The sequence below is a fragment of the Sarcophilus harrisii genome, chromosome 2, assembly GCF_902635505.1.
Source record: "Sarcophilus harrisii chromosome 2, mSarHar1.11, whole genome shotgun sequence".
NCBI classification, from domain to species: domain Eukaryota; kingdom Metazoa; phylum Chordata; class Mammalia; order Dasyuromorphia; family Dasyuridae; genus Sarcophilus; species Sarcophilus harrisii.
Window position 1 is genome coordinate 218,348,319 of NC_045427.1, and position 18,200 is coordinate 218,366,518.

Genomic DNA, 18,200 nt, shown 5'->3' on the forward strand with positions numbered 1-18,200 from the left:
AGACATCTAGGTAACAAGTCAGAGGAAGGATAGCTTAGCTCATCACAGGCTAAATATATGTGATTCTAAGAGCTAATTGGGTATATTCTTTGAATAGGATTAGGAACAAGAAATGAATAAATTCATAGAATTTCCAAGGTGGAAGGGACTTCATTAACTATCTAAACCAACTTTTGTCTGAAAAAGAATCCTATCTATAACTTACCCAATAAGTGATCAAAAATGATCTCTGTTTAATGACCTCAACAGAAGGAAAACCAACTATCTTTTTACATAATATTCTGGAACTGTTTTTTAATGTTATTTTATTATAGATCTCAGGAAAAGAACTTAATCCTGACCAATAATAAAACATATTGAATATGGGAAGACAAATAGCATAAACATTTAAACTCACCCAACTAGTTTCAGTATCATAGTGGTTATTATTTTTGCCTCACACACAAAAGGTCCTCAATTCAAAGCTGGGTGAAAACAAAGGATCTACTGTTTATTTGTGTTTTTATATATCTGTGTATATGCATGCTGTTTCCCCCAGAGAATGCAAGGTCACTGAAGGCAGCAATTGTTTGAATTTTGTTTTTGTATCCTCAGTGACCTAATATAGTACCTGGAACGAATAAGTATTTAATAAATGCTTATTGATTGATCTACCAATTCCTAAATAATGGTTTGGGACTTATTTAGTGTGTATGTTGTGTGTGTGTGTTTGTATGATGTGTGATGTAAAGAATTTTAGCTCTGTAGTATGTTTTCAAAAACTAGGCCAAATGATACAGAAGTCTACAGGAAAGCATAAATGTGTATATACATTTTTATTCTCTATATCAGTACATTGTGGGAAAACAAGATTCTAATTATTAATATGGTGAATATGGTGACAATTATGAAGTCCAGGAAAAGTTATTAAAATAAGTACTAGATGTGCTTCCAAGCTACTCTCCTTTTTTCCAAATATACTACTATGGAGTAATCAAGTATAACTGGATAATCCTAAATAAATCGATCAACAAGTATTTATTAAACCACTGACACTTCAAACCTGTGTGATCTTGGACAAATCTCATTTTCTTTATCTGGAGGCCCTTTCAACACAAAATCTGTGATATTTTGACCCCATGTTCCTATGTGCCATATTAATATCAATCAATCATATTAATAATTATTTATTAATTAATATGGAATGAATTATATATAATTATAAAATAATAATTATTAATTATATTATTAATAATATTAATAATGATAATAATTTATACACATCCACTATGTGTAAGGCATTGGGTTTATAAAATTAAAACAAAACAGTCCTTGCTTCTAAGGAGTTTTAAAGACTTACTCTTTTGGATGAAGAGTAGGAAGAAAAGCTTTTAGAAAATCAGCAAATATCAGAGTGATTCTGTGGTCATAAAGGCTGACACCCAAGTATATTAGCAACCACTGTAGTGAAATAAATGTTTATTTTTCTGATGAGCCAGACCAAAATGTGATGCTCCTTTTCTGTTAGAATTCTCTTAGGTTTCCACTGTATTTAAGTAAAATCTGTGTAGGAAGTTGAGAGGCAGTGTAGCAAAACAGAAAAAGCTGGCATTGGAATCAGGAGTCCTGTCTCGACCACATACTGACAGAGTGACCCTGGGCACATCATTTAGCCTCACAGTCCTGCCAGACAATGGCAAGTCCACCAGCACAATTAACTATGTGTCCTTAGGCACTGTGCCTTATTTTAAGTTTTGAAGATGCAAAGACAAAAATAGTACCTCTCCACAAGGAGTTCACGTTCTCATGGAGAAAAGAACATGAAATGTATACACAAGATATATACAGGATAAATTTGGAAGTTATCTCCAAAAAAGGCATTATAAGGGAGCTGGACTAGAGGCAAGTATGTAGGAGGAGGAGGAAGAGAGGAACTATGAAAAGTCTTCTAGCTAAAACTCAAAGAAAACTCCCAGGGAATGGGGGAAAATGGTAGTGGGAGAGGCAAGGAAAATCTTTCCTGGGAGCTCCTTAGATAAATGAAATCATAGAGATTATTTTTTTAATTATGTAAGGAAAGTAGGATTTTCCCACCAAAATCAGTTGTTTTGGTGCTATATTTTGCCAGGAGAAAAATCTTAGCAATACACATTTATTAAATACACTATGTGCCAGCCATTGCATTGAGTACTTTAAAAATATTAACTCATTTGATCATCACAAAACCTTACGATATAAGTATTATTATTATCCCCATTTTACAGTTGAACAAACTGAGCCAAACAGTTGTAAAGTGATTTGCCCAGCAGGGTGGGAATGGGAGAATGCCCTCCATAAAAGGCTAAAGTTCTGAAGTTATTTTGCTGATATTCTTGATAACATGCTCACTCATATATCTGCTTTAAGATTTCTCAAATACGTCCTGCACAGCCACCTTCTGAGATAGTTGTACAAATGCTACTATTTTGTAGAAGGAACTGAAAAATCTAAGTGATTTGCCCACAATCAGTATTTCTTCAAATATTTTCATTACTATTTTACTTGACCTATAAAGTCATTGGTATAGGGAACTCCAAAAAAAGGACTTCTTTTACACTGTAGTTTGGCACCTGCTTTTCAATCAGTCTTAGGAAGTTGTTTGGTGACATTGAGAGGTTAAGTGACTTCTCAACAATCACACAGAAATTATGTGTCTGGTGAAACTTGAATCCAGGACTTCCTGCCTCCAAGGCAATCTCTCTCTTCATTATATAATGCTGTCTCTCTTTGATGGAATCATTCTATAATAATAATAATCTTAACTGACATATATACAGTATAGCACTTACTATATGCTAGGCAATATGCTAAGCATTTTGCAATTATTATCTCATTTAATATTCTATCAAAATAGTGCGAGCAGTACTGCCTTTGATTTTTATTTAATTTCTGATACTTTTAATGGAAATTTCAACAAGGTGTGGTACAGGATGGACTAATGAGAAAGCATCTCAGCTTCTTCAGGGTCAAGGCTAAGGGGAATAAATTGTTTGCACTCAATGGGCACATGTGAGGCTGGGTTTGTAAGTTCTGGGAGTACATAAAAACTTCCAAAATCATGATTTCATCTTTGTGAATCCCATCTTCCTTCACTGGTATTTTTCAAAATTCTGAGAACTGGAGCAGCCAGTGCCTCATCACCCCACGACCAGCCTTCAGATGACCCTCTCCGGACTTAGCAAGGTTCATCTTTTGATAATAGATGCTCAGTCCCCTGCTAGATCTGTACCCGAGGCCTTTTCAGCTCTAGAAGAACTTTCAGAACTTAGCCTCTGATGGTGCAGTCTTAGAGGAATCAGGATCAAGTCCACATCATTAGCAGAATGACTTTAGAAGAGGGATTTATATTAAAAGACTATTTTTATGGTTTCTTAAGAAGAATAAAGCTGGTCTCTTTTCTAATCTAAATAAGTTATTACTAAGATGAATAGTTTGTGTTCTTATAACTCCTCAATCCTAAAATAAAATAGATTTTGATGCACCTAGAATAAAAATTTGAGGACAAACAATTTCTATGAAAGATAAAATGTAAACTCCTCCAGTGCCTAAAAGTGCTTGACACATAGTAGGTGCTTAATAAATGTTTATTAATTGATTGAAAAGGGATTGACATTCCCTTCTCCTTCTAAAAGAATATGCATAGGCCATTCCTTCTAAGTCTAAATGTTCTCTAGGGACCAATCCCTGGTCCCATTGAAGATTGAACTGAAGTACTGTGTCCAGTAGAAAACTTTTTGGATCCTCCCAGTTTTTTACCAGGATGCCTCATGAGTAGCACTTCTGGCTTGAAGTTTCTGCTCTAGTTTCTGGCTTCTCAACTGTTTTAAACCCTTGAATTTTAGTGTTCCTTAGAATCCCTGGTCCTGAATTGATCTGACTTTTGGTTTCCATTCTCTTGAATCTTAACTGAGATGTTATCTCTTTTCAGAGAAGGATGGAGGCAGTTCTCAGATCCATGTGGTTATCACTATTACCTGAAAGCCTCTGTATGAGAGCTATAATCTGATGCTCCTCTTAGTTGGTCACTCAATAAGTATTTTTAAGGCCTATTTCATTCCAGGCACTGGACTAAGTATTGGAATGAATGAAACAAAGTGATTGAGATTCTTGCTTTCCACAGCTGGGAACATAATAGACCCCAGAAGTCTAGGAACCTTTGGGACAGACTTCTGCTGAATTATACATATCCAGAGTTGTTATAGAAGCAGCTTGATTGTTAAATTTTCACTGTGAGCATTAACACCTCAGAAATTGTCAAACGCCATAAAACAGGACTTGATTTATTATTTTGGTTATGTGTCTAGATTTAAGAAAGGGATACAGAAAATGTTAATCATGCATATTAAACCTGAGTGTTTTGTGCAAACCTTTTCCTTGTTCCATACCCCCCACCCCAGCTGCTTGTTAAATATTTACCTACATACCTTTGGGTACATTCCAAGATGCATTTGCTGTCTTGGGGAAAACAAACCCTGGATTCTGATAGGACAATATAGTTCGACAAAAAAAGGCATTTGGCGTGAAATGAGGACCTGGGTTCAAATCCTAGCTTTGTTACTTAATATTTATGTGGCTTTTAGCAAATCACCTCACTTAGTTTCCTCATCTATAAAATGGGGGAGGAGGGAATTGGACCAGATGGCTTCCAGTTCTAAGCCTATTATTTTCATAAGTGGTCAGGGCAAGTTGTTCTGCCTTCCAGCAGTGCTGTGAGTGAGCCTTGCCATTTACAGAGTGATAGAAAACTCTCTAGGGTTCCTAGCCCATTATAAATTGTTCAACTATCTCCATCCCCAGCCTCACCCCTAAGATTTCCCACAGCCCCAGCCAAGGTGACTCTACTGATCCACGTAGCCTGGTCCTTGGGACCATTCCAAACTGGATCTGGTGAATCCTGTGGCTGGGTGGGGTAAGTAGTGCTGATAGAACCCCTCCCAGCCCTCATCACAATTGGCAACAGCTGCTGCTTTTCTGTTCCCAGAACCATTTGCTCTGCCATTCTCATTATTATAGCCCTATCCCCTCTCTACCACCTGCCTGCCCCACTTTCATTCCCAGGCGAGAATGTATGACTTGGCTTCCTTACAACATACCTATGGGAAAATGGCTTATATTGGCAAGGACCCAGCCATTCCTCCTTTATTTTTTTTGGCTTGCTGTGTTTGCCCAGGTCTTGGTAATTGCTTATTGTTACTCCTAGTCTTGCATGAGTAAAAGTTAATACCAAATTCTCAGTACTCCTATGTCTAGTTATCACTTCTTATGGTTCTTCCTTTTTTGCCCTCCTCCTTAATAATAATCATGTAAGACCAAAGCTTATTAACCTGTGAGTCAGGATCCCATAAGGGGTTACGTAACTGAATGTGAGGGTTGTGAAATTATGATTTATTAGCAGTAAATGTCCAATTTGTATACCTGTTTTGTATAAGTATATACTTGGGGTCACAAACATTTCTCAGGTGAAAAAGGGTCATGAGTGGAAAAAGTTAAAAAGTCTGACATAGAGGATCCTGACCCCCGGCCACAGACAGGTGTGTTTGATTTTTATTATTCCTTTCCATCCAGAGTTCTCCGATACCCTTAATGGAATCTGTTGGTATTTAGCCTCTCTGTAAATGGCTTTGCTGCTATTTAAAAAAAGAGCACAGCAAAAAGTGCAGGAAAAAATGACTCAGTCTTAATAGTTTTAGAAATAAAGGCAGTAAATCAAAGGATGCCACCCCTATCCAGATGGCAGGAGATGCAGAGGAATCCGCGTTAGATAATTTGGGCCTGCTCAAAAGCCCCCTCAAAAGCATCTTCATGTTAGAGAACTGGGCTTGCCCAAAGAAACCTGGACTACACATCTCCCTTTTTCAAAATCTGCTGTCCTTCAAATAAGCAGTGGTACTTTTTTTCTTTAACACAGCCCTCATCCCAAATTCAGACCAGTTCTCTTTCATATCTGAGGAAGCAAGAGCCTTTTACTTACTTCCTCAATGCCATCCATTAAAGTCTCCAAACAGGCAATATTACATTATCCTATGTAAACCCCACATGTACAAATGAAAATCACAATTATCTCCAAATGCAAAGTTTTTCTTAGTGATAGAACAAGGATTAGACATGCTTAAAAGGTCCTTCAAAGATGCTTCTATCTTAGAACTAGGAATGCTCAGAGAAACATGGATTATAATCATGATTACAATAGCTAATATTTATGTAGCACTTTCAGGTTTGCAAAGTGATTTACAAATATTATCTCATTTGATCCTCATAAAACCCCTTGGAGATCAGTATTGTCCCCATTTTATAGATAAAGAAACTGAGGCTAAAAGATGAAGTGATTTCCCTAAAGTCATACCGCTAGTAAATGTTTAAGATTTCCTTTAAACTCAGATCTTTCTACTCTAGGTCATACACACTATCCATTGTGTCATCTAGCTGCTTCTTGAAGGACAGATTAGTGCTAGGGAGCATGGTAATAATTTCTGATACCCCTCCTTGAGCCAGGAGGGGCAGACTGTTACCTCCTGTACCTTCCTTCCTTCAGCTTCCCTGCCTGGGATAGAAACAAAGATTTAAAAGTCCTATCTACCATGTATTGAAAATTAAGATACTTTGAGACAAAGGTCCCCAGATGATCAATTTATTAGTTAGGCTAATAGTAACCAATAAATTGGGGCAAAGCCTCTCTCAGAGACCAAAGACCTTGAATGAAAGCCGATAGAATCTTTTATAACAATTTGCAAAATGACAGAGTAAAATCTAGAGCAATTTAACTACAATAGGTAAACGCATGAGATTTGACCTTTTGGGTCAGTCAAATTTCTCTGGAAAGTGGGCAATGGGTTGGGTTACAAGGGTGGAGATAATTACAAGACAAAAATTACAAGACAAATAGAATTAAAATCAACTTTTAATTTTACTCACCTTGGAAAGAATGTCCCATGAATTGTCCTTTTCATGGTGCAGAAGCTATAGATCAGGCTCTTTCCTTGTGCTTTCTTAACCAAAGTTTCTTGCCTTGAGCCAGTAGAGATTAGGAAACCTTCATCTGGGGGCCTGTATTCAGAAAGGCACATTTATCCGAACACTAGTCAAAGCAGAAATTATCCTCCCTGAGCTAATGCAACACAAACATTGCTGTGCAGATTACATTGACTTGTCCCCAATTTGTCTGACCTGAGTGAGGGTCTACCTGTCAATTTTATATTCCAATAAATGAGACTTTTCAGTCTATGTGTTATATTGGTTGGTCCAGTCTCATTTAACCAAAAAGTCATTTGGACTCACTTTTCCCCAAGGGCAAATAATATGATCTAGTACTTTTATGTCATTTACTATCTACAATCATATACTACTATGACATTTACTATGTCATGTACATACAGTAAGTAAATATGTATAAATACTGTCATAATGCTTAACAAATATCTCATTCTCACATTGAGGGAACTGTGGCAAACAGAGGTTAATGAGTTTATCCAAGAACATACAACTAGTAAGTATCTGAGCCTGGATTTGTACTCAGTTCTTCCTGACTCCAGGCCCAGCTCTCCATCTGTTGCCATCCCCTAGCTACTTTTATTCCTCAGCAAAAGTAGAAAGATGTTTTTTGTTAATTTCTACATCCTAGACTAAAAGAATCTCTAAGAGTCCTTGTAGATCTAATATTCCCTGTATTTGTGAATCAAAGAGTTTAGATTCCCTTCACTGGAGGTCGACTTATTGGCTAAATAGTAGGGATTTTTTTTTTGGTTTGGATTGGATTGGATGGACCTGAGGTTGCTTCCAACTGAAAAATCCTTGATTCTATGAGCTTAGTGAGAGGTTTCCTGCCAGAGCAGCCGTTCTCCCAAAGGTTTCCCTTCAGCTGTAACCATTCACTCCGGGATGACCTTCCTCTGGAGCTGCACACCCTTCCTGCTCTGCTAAATGGTGAGAATACCATTACTGAGGCTCAGAATTAGCCAGGGCTCTGTGCTTTCCCAGTCTTTCCTTGGCCTCTGGCCCCAGATAAACATTCTCCATCCTCTGATCCCTCCATCTCCTCTATCACTTAAGTCTCCAGTTGCTTTTTTGCCTACACTGGTGGGGACCCTGGCATTGGAAACACTAGCCCTGGTGAACCTGGCTTGGAAGTCCCTTTATGATGCAGTGGTAAGTATGTGGTATTTGGAGTCAGGAGATCTGTGCTGAAATTCTAGCTCTGTCTTTCTGGGTGATGTTGGACAAGTCAATTAGACTCTTTACACCTCAGTTTCCCCAACTATAAAATGAGTTGATTGGAATGTATGATATATAAGTTCCCTTATACTTCTAAATCAATGATGTTGATAAGTCTATGATATGGGAAACCTGGAGTCTCTGGCTAAATTCTTTTTATGTGCTCAATAAATGCTTGTTTTATTGAAGGGAACTGAGCTGGAGTCTCTTGCCATTGACTCCATGGTTTATCTTTGAAGCTTGTCAAATTGCTAGTTTATATTTAAATGATAGAATATTGGAAATAGAGGAAACTTTTAGAAATAGTCTAGCTCAATCACTTCATTTTACAGAGATGGAGACTGAGGCTCATAGACATGACTTACCTAAAGTCACACAGCTGGTGACTGGTGGAGCTGGGAATCAAATCCAAGACTTCTGCCTTCAAGCCTTTGCTCTTTCTGCTACATTATTAGGAAATCTCAGTAGCCTCTCTAGTCCACTAAATGAAAGCATCCAAAAGAACTCACATCACCTGTCAAAATCAAAACCTAGCAATCATGGCCAAAAGTTCCCTTCCTTATAATGGGAAGTTTGGGTATCACCTTATTAAATTTAACATTTTCTCCATCACTTTCTAGATCAGGACTTCTTAAACTTTTTCCATTTGCGCCCTCTTTTTACCCAAGAAATTTTTATACAATCCCAGGTATTAGATATGTAACATAGATAGATAAATCAAACATTTACTGATGATAAATTGTAATTTTGCAACCCCCATATTCAGTTACACAACCCCATATGGAGTCACAATCCACAATTTAAGGAGCTTTATTCCAGATGATTAACAAAACAAAATATTTATCAACAAAATAGGTCAAGCCCCGATTTGTAGTATTTTCCCATTTTCAAGGTATAAATGCTTATACTGAAAATGTAACAGTTGGCTCACCCCTGTGACTTCTGTTCTCCCCTCTCCTTTCCAATAGTCTGAGAAGCAGAAAGCTCCATTCTTTTCTTTTTCCTGATAGAAGAAGGACCTCTCCTTGGGTTTCCTACTATTTTCTGGTATTTATATGGAAAAAATTGGGGGCCTGCGACAGGTATGGATGAATGAATGAATGAATAAGTGAATGAATGAATTTATGCTAATTATGTATCAGATACCGTGTCAAGCTCCAAGGATATAAATATAAAATCTAAAAAGTCTTTACCCTGAAGGAATTTATATTCTACTAGAGGGAAATACCACATAGAGGAAATTGTGACCATGCAGGGTTATTTTATAACTATACTCTTAATATGGGTATAGAAATCTATCTTATCCTGCAGGAAAGTAGGAAGGGAAAGGGATATAAAAAGGAGGGGGAGGGTGATAGAAGAGAAGGCATATTGGGGGAAGAGATAATTGCAAGCAAAACATTTTTGAAGAAGAACAGCATGAAAGGAGAGAGAAAATAGAATAGGAGGAAATACAGTTAGCAATATTAATTATGTAAAGAATTTTGAAGTAAGTTTCTCTGATAAAGATCTTCTTTCTCAAATGTATAGAAAACTAAGTCAAATTTATAGAAAATAAGAATCATTCCCCAATTGATAAATGATCAAAAGATATGAGCTATATCCCAAAGGCTATAAAATTATGCATTTCTTTCAACCTAGCACTACCATTAGTAGACATGGATTTCAAAAGAGATTTTTTTTAAAAAAGGAAAAAGACCAATATGTACAAAAATATTTATAGCATCTCTTTTCTCAGGACAAAGAATTGGAAGTTTAGAGGATGCCCATCAATTGGGGAATAACTGAGTAAATTATAGTATGTGATTGTGATAGAATATTATTGTTCAATAAGAAATGGCGAGCAGGGTTCTCTCAGAAAAATCTGGAAAGTCCACCATGAGCTCAAGTAAAGTAAAATGTACTATATACAAAATAATAGCAATGTTGCTGGTTGACCAGTTGTGAATGACTTTGTTATTTCTGTAATGCAATGATCCAACGGTACTCTGAAGGACTTAAGATGAAAAATGCTATCCATACCTAGAGAAAGAATTGATTGTGTCTGAATATATGTAGAAGGATACTTTTTTAAACTTTATTTTTGTTAAGGGCTTTTTGGGGGGTGAAGTTGGGAGGATTCTATGCTTTCTTTCACAACATGACTTTTGTGGAAATGTTTCACATAACTTCACATGTGCCTTCCCAATGGGGGCAAAGAAGGAAGAAGGGAGAAATTCTGGAACTCAAAGTTTTAAAAACAAATGTAAAAAATTGTTTTACATGTAACTGAGGAAAACAAAAAAAATTAACATAAAAGAGAGGAAAGGTTATTTTAGTTTGGGGAGTTACAGGGGTGGTGAATGGAATAATAATACAATTAACTGACATGTCTTTTTCAGGGATAATGGTAAGGTTAATTCAATAATATCTCCCCAAACAAGAGATGATCAGTTAGTCAACAAGAATTTATTAAGTACAATTTTCCAGACACTGTTAAAAACTGGGGATACAAAGAAAGAAAAAAAATGTATATAACATGTAGATAACTAGAGATAAAGAAAAGATAGAAGATAACTTTGGAAGGGAAATAATTAGCAACTATAGGTGTGGAAGGACTCCTGCACAAAGCAGCCTTTGAACTGTCATAAAGGAAGTCAGGGATTCTAGTAGAGGAAAATGCCCTCTGGAAGACATTCCAGGAATGGATTATATATAAGGCATGGAGAGGAGAGAAAGTAATAGGGAATCCCTATTGAGGAAGGGACAGGGTAATGATATGGCCAGAAAAAAAAATCACTTTGACAGCTGTGTGGAGGTCAGATTGGAGTGAAAAGAGACTTGGAACAAAGAAATCATTTAGAAGGTTATTGAAATTACCCTAGGAAGGGGCAAAATTGGTGGCTATGTAAATGGAGAGGAGGAGATGCTTACAAGCCAGCTTGTAAAGATGAAAATCACAAGGTGAATAAATGTGAGAGGGTTGAGTACTGAGATGTGTTGGCAAATGCTTAGCAAGTGGTTCTTCAAAAAAATATGTATGTATGATACTTTTAAGTGCAATCTGCATTAAGAACACTAAAAAAACTATATTTATTTTATTTTGTTACATTTTGCATTCTGAGTTGTCTCCCTCCCTTGCTACCAACTCCAGATTAGAGAAGGCTAACATTTGATATAAAAACCATATAATTCATACTTTTCTATATCTCTTCTTTCTCTGGAGGTGGATAGTATTTTCCTTCATAAGTCCTTTGTAATTGTTTTGAATTGTCATATTACTCAGAATAGCTTAGCCATTCAAGTTATACTTTGAACAATATTACTGTTAATGTATATGGTATTCTCTTGGTTCTGTTCATTTCACTCTGCATTATTTTATGCTTGCTTTTCCATGTTTTTCTAAAATCAATCTGTTCATCTTTTCTTCCAACACAGTAGTTTGTTATAAACATATGTCGCAAGTAATTTGACCATTCTCCAATTATGGCTATCCCCTCAATTTCCAGTTTTTTGCTATCACAAAAAAGCTGCTATTTTAGAATATCTAAGTTCTTTTCCTTTTTCTCTGATCACCTTGGGAAACAGACCTAATAGTGGTATTGCTAGATCAAAGAATATACACAGTTTTATAATGCTTTGGGTATAATTCCAAATTGCTCTTCAAAATGATAGATCAGTTCACAGGTCTAACAACAATGTATTGAATGTCCCAATTTTTCCACATCCCCTCCAACATTTCTCATTTCCCTCTGATTATTTTAACAATCTAAAAGGTTTGACTTGGTACTTCAAGGTTGTTTTAATTGGAATTTTTGTCATCAATAATAATTTAGAGCATTTTTCACATGATTATAGATTTGATTTCTTCTTCCAAAAACTACCTGTTCATATCTGTTGTCCATTTACAAATTGGAACATGATTCATAATCTTATAAATTTGTATTTGAGATATAAAACCTTTAATCAAGAAACTGTCTATAACATTTTCCTCTAATTTCTTGATTTCCTTCTGATATTGGCTACATTTGAATTTATGTATAAAAGTCTTTTAATTTAATATTATCAAAATTGTGCATTTCATACCCTACAATGTTCTCTATTCTTGTTTATCCATAAATCTGATAGGCAATATGTTCCATGGTCTTCTAATTTATGATATCTTACTTTATGTCTATATTATGTATGTCATTATCTTGGTAAACAATGTAAGATATTGGTCTATATTTTATTTCCACCAAACTGCTTTACAGTTTTCCCAGAAATTTTTACCAAATAGAGTTCTTATCCCAAAGCTTATGTTTATCAAACACAAGATTACTATAATACTTTATTACTATGTATTGTATACTTACTCTATTCCAGTGAGCCACCACTCTATTTCTTAGTCAGTACCAGATAATTTTGATAACTGTTGCCTTATGATTATATAGTTTAAGATCTGATATTGCTAGACTTCCTTTTTCACATTGTTCTTCATTAATTCTTGAACTTTTGCTCTTCCAAATGAATTTTGTTATTTTTCTAGCACAATAAAATATTTTTAATGATTTAGTTAGGATGTCATTGAATAAGTAGATTAGTTTAGGAAGAATTGTCATTTTTATTATATTGGCTCAGCTTACCCATGAGCAATGTATGTTTCTCTGAAATGTATGTAAATCTGAATTTATTTGTAAAAAATAATAATTATTATGGCCACATAGTTCTGGGTTTATTTTGGCAGTTATACTCTCAGATATTTTATGCTATCTACAATTATTTAAAGTAGGGTGTCTTTTATTATCTTTCCTTGTAGGATTTTATTGGCGATATATTTATCATTGATGATTTATGTGGGTTTATTTTATGTCCTGTTATTTTGCCAAAATTCTTGTTTCAACTAATTTTTTTAGTTGAATCTGTGATTTTCCAAGTAGTCCATATCACCTGCAAGAAAAGAGATAGTTTTATTTCCTCAATGACCATTCTGATTCCTTCAATTTCATTTTTTTCTCTTACTGCTAGCATTTCTAGTATAATATTCAATAATATTGATGATAAGTCATCCTTATTTCACTCTTGATCTTATTGGGAAGGTTTCAAGCTTATCCCCATTATAGGTAATGCTTACTGATGGTTTTAGGTAAATGTTTATTATTTCTTTTTCTTCTTTGTCAATTTCTTCTGCATTCTTTTTTTTATTAAAGCTTTTTATTTTTCAAAACATATGTATGGATAATTCTGCGACATTAATCTTTTTAAAACCTTGTGTTCCAATTTCTCCCCCTTTTCCCATCTCCTCCCCTAAATGGCAAGTAGTCCAATATATGTTATACATGGTAGAAATATATGTTAAATCCAATATATGCATACATATTTATACAATTATTTTAATGCTTATCATTTTAAGGAAAAAACCCAGTTATAAATATGTTTTGAAGGGCTTTTTTAAAAAAATTGGAATGTGTTGTATTTTGTCAAAAAAATGTTCTGCATCTTTTAATATAATCATATAGATTTTTGTTGATTTTGTTACTGATATAATCAATTCTATTAATAGTTTTTTTTCTTATATTGAATCAGCTTTGTATTCCTGGTATAAATCCCATTTGGTTATAATAAAAAATCTTTGTGATATATTGCTGTAGTTTCCTAGTTAGCATTTTATTTAGTATTTTTGCATCAGTATTCATTAATGAAATTCTTTTTCTGTTTTTGCTCTTTCTGGTTTAGATATCATCACTATTGTTATTATAAAGTAGATTGCAAATGGTTTAGAAAAGAGTGAGAGGAGAGGAAGTAGAGGTATAATGCAGATAATGCAGATAAATTTCTGAAGGAGTTTGAAGAAAAGACAGGTATAGGGCAATATCTAGAAGTTAGACAACTAGAAATTAGTAAAGCATTTATTAAGCAATTACTATGTGGCCAAGAATTGTGACAAGCACTGGTGAGACAAAGCCAAAACTTACAGGAGCTCACATTTTAGTGGGAGAGATAACATGTAAATAACATGTTATTTCTATTCTATAGATATTCTATATCTACCTATACACATCTATGGATGGATAGATATATGCAGATATACCTACATACCTACACATGTATGTTAAATGGAAGGTAATATCAGAAGGAAGGCGTAGGTGTGAAAGGTGATTGGGATTAAGATTTCTTGCAGAAGTAAGATTTTAGCTGAAACATGAAGGAAAACAGGAGGACTTGAAGAGAGAAGTAAGGAATTTTTAAGGATGAGGTAGGCAAGAATATATTAGCAGAGGACAAGAGAGAGATTAGGGATAATCTGCTAGTGAAGACAGGAGGCAATTGGCTCAATGATATTTGTGAAATGGTTGGAAATTGGGGAAGAAGTAAAAACAAAAGACATATGATGCAGGGTAGAAAATGGCTTTGGCATGGGGCAGCTAGATGTTAGAAGGATTTGAATTCAAATCTGATCTCACACTCTTAACGCAGACTGTGTGACCCTGGATAAATCACTAAATTCCAAATGCCTTGCAGAAAAATAGAGAGAAAAATTGACCTTGGCAAAGAATTGTGATTATAGGAATAGGCTGATTCCACTTCTATCCCTCCAGGAGAGTTGTTTGTCTCACATGTTTAGGATTTCTACTAAATGATTCTATTACCAATATTTCCAAGTTATTTTGATGGATTTGTATATTTATATTGAGCCAGAAGTTTTCCCAATTTCTCTAATACCCATTAAATCTCTTTTTGGATTTCTCTGTCCTTGCCTCTCTATTTTGGCTTCAGCTTCAAAATTACCTTTTTTATTGAGTAGGTTTCAGCTTTCCAAGTCCGTAGGCTCATAAATTTAGAGCTGAAAGGAATCTTAGAGGCCATCTAATCCAAGGCCCTCATTTTACAGATGAGAGAAATAATTTGCCCATGATCACACAAGTGGGGAGCAGCAGCAGTCCTAGGATTTGTTCCAAGTCCTCTGACTCAAAATTCTGTGCTCTTTCCAGGACCACTCTTTGCCCATTTATTTGCCGTGATCACAGATCCCCAAGGCAAGAGAGCTATGGCTCTAAGCAGATTTGGGGTTCTCTGCTTTCAGGGTGATGGCTCTCTTGTAAAGGAAGGGACAGGCCTTAGAGAGGTGAGTTGGTATAATAAAGAGAAGGCTCTGGAGTCAGAAAGACTTGGATTCAATCCCTGGGATTCATTCTGGCGGGGTGACCCTGGGCAAGTCATAGATTCCTAGACAGGATCTCACTTTTTATAGGGAAACCTCTTTCATCTGGATTTTGCATGACATCCTCCCTAATACCAGTGGTAGAGATATAGCTTCTTGTTTCATTTAATATATATTATATTATATATGTGTCATATATAATATAATATGTATTAATATATTAAATAATTAATATATAATGTAAAATATATGCATATATTAATATGTGTCACATATATTAACAGATATGTGTATATATTTATATACATATGCATGTGATATATATACACACATATATTTTTTATATATATGCAATTTTTTGTCTGTTGTCTCTTCATTAGAATGTAAGCTTTTTGAGTGCAGGGACCACATTTTTGTCTTTCTTTGTGTCCTCAGTTCCTAGCATAATGTCTTGCATATAGTAAATGCTTAATAAATGTTTGCTGATTGTCTGTTTCATGACTTATTCCATATTGAAATTAGGGAATTTCTGAGTAAAGTTGTCTCTATGGTCATATCTACCTACAAATCCCATGTGCTTGTTTTGAGACACCTTCTTGGAAAATGGAAAAGATGTAGAAAATACTAACGATCATGCATAGTGAAAGCATTTGCAGACATTGTTTTAACTGTTAGATGTGAGATTTTTGTCCAATATCCAATGCATGGATATACTACTAGAGAATCTAATTTACAGCCATGTTAGTGATCATACTGAGTCAATTAAGAAGATATAAAGAAATTGGCAGCAAAGTGGCACATTGATAAGGTACAGGGCTTGGAGTCAGGAAGATTCAACTTCATGAATGTCTTCAGACACTTTCTACTGTGTGATCCTGAGCAAGTCGCTTAACCCTGTTTGCCTCAGTTTCCTCATCTGGAAAAGGAAATGGCAAACTACTCCAGAATCTTTGTCAAAAAAACTGCAATAGGGTTATAAAGAGTTGGACATGACTGAAAAATGGCTGAACAACAAGTGAAATAGTAGTTAAATGGAAAGATGGTTCCCAGGTGCTTAGAGAGGCAAATAAGGCAATTGGTAGAGATCATTTGTTATGTGCCAAAGGACAAAAAGAATAATCAATCTACAAATAAGGGAATTGATAGAGATCGTTTTGTCACGAACCAAAGGGCAACAAGAAAAATCAATCTATTGAATCCTTTTTCTTCTTGCCTTGGAGTGCTCACAATGAATTTGGGCAAGACCATTGTTATAAAAGTAATTGCAGCTTATATGACAATATCTGTTCCAGATGATAAAGAAGTCAAATTATAGATAATCTGTCAGATTATCTACTTAGACCATTTTATTCCATAATTTTTACTTAATGATTTTGACAGAAAATCTCAAGGGAATGGTGATGAAGAGGTTCCAAAATATGACTTGAGTTTGGGAATTGAATGGGGTCAAAGATTTGTAGATTCCTCATGAACTTCACATCTGCATGTCATGAATATTTACTTTGTGAAGAGAGTGGAAAGGCTCTGGACATGGTAAGCATAGAGCAATATCAAAAAAAAACCCTCCAGAAAATGAAAAACAACCTAGAAAATTTATATTTTAACAAGCAGGAAATAACTCTCTATTAGCGTGAATTCTGATTTCAGAATCATCTGTTTGTGCACATCAACTAGTTAGACTTAGAGCAAAGGTCAAAACTTATGCCAAGTGAGAACAAGGGATAAATAAAAGAAAAAAATTGCATATAATGAGTGACAATGGTTCCAAGCTGAGAGTGTGGTAAAGTGGTAAAAGGGTGGGATTTGAGGTCCAAAATCTATCTCTGTTCCTTGTTAGCTGACATTGGACAACTCACAACATTTCTGGGGCTCAGTTTTCTCGTATGTAAATTGACAGGAGAGAACTAGATGACCTCTAAGATACATTTCACCTCCAAATTTATGATGTTACATGTAGTATTGATTCACAAAAGAGTGAGACTCAGAGGAGAAATTGAATCCTCAGAGTGTTTAGTGTGAAACTCAACTAAGTCAGGGTTTCCCGAAATTATTTATAGATAAAACTAGAAAAAGCAAAATATATAAAGTAGAAATGGATATGCAGACTTTATTTATTATTATTTTTTTTAATGCACATAGGAAAACCTCTAGATAGGTAGGGAGAAAAATAGAATATAATGGAATGGAAAATAAATATAAACAAAAGTTATTGGCTAATTTTTATAACAACAAACAGACATAAGCTGTCAGCAAAAACTCATAGCAAGGGTGGAGATTTTCGACTATAGTATTTGGAATTTAGGCTACAGCCTTTGTTATATGGATGAATTGTTAAGTAGGTAGCTTAATCTATGTTCTAATAAAATTTGAAAAGAATGGTAACTTGGCCCAGATAAAAATAGTTGAAGAACTTATTGTTGTTCCTCACATATTGCCAATTGGATGTCTTGAAGTAGTTATGCTATAGATACCTTAAAGGCAATGTATCCAAAACTGAACCCCTTCCTTCCCCCAAGCTCTCCCCGCTCCTAATTTTCCTATTACTGGGGAGGGTCTCACCATCCTCCCAGTTGCCTAAACTCCCAGCATAGGTATCATCCCCAGCTTCTCACTTTCTCTTGCCTGCTCTTATGTAATCTGTTGCCAAGTTGGTTCTACCTTTATAAGGTTTTATACATACCTCCTTTTCTCTGATACTGCCATCCCCCTGCGGCAGAGCCTCCCCCTCTCATCCTAGACTATTAAAATAGCCTCCTAGTTAGTCTCCCTGCCTCAAATCTCTCCCTATGCTTCTCTATCCACTCAGCTGTTTAATTGCTCTTCCTAAAGCACATCTTACCTCCCATTCAATCAA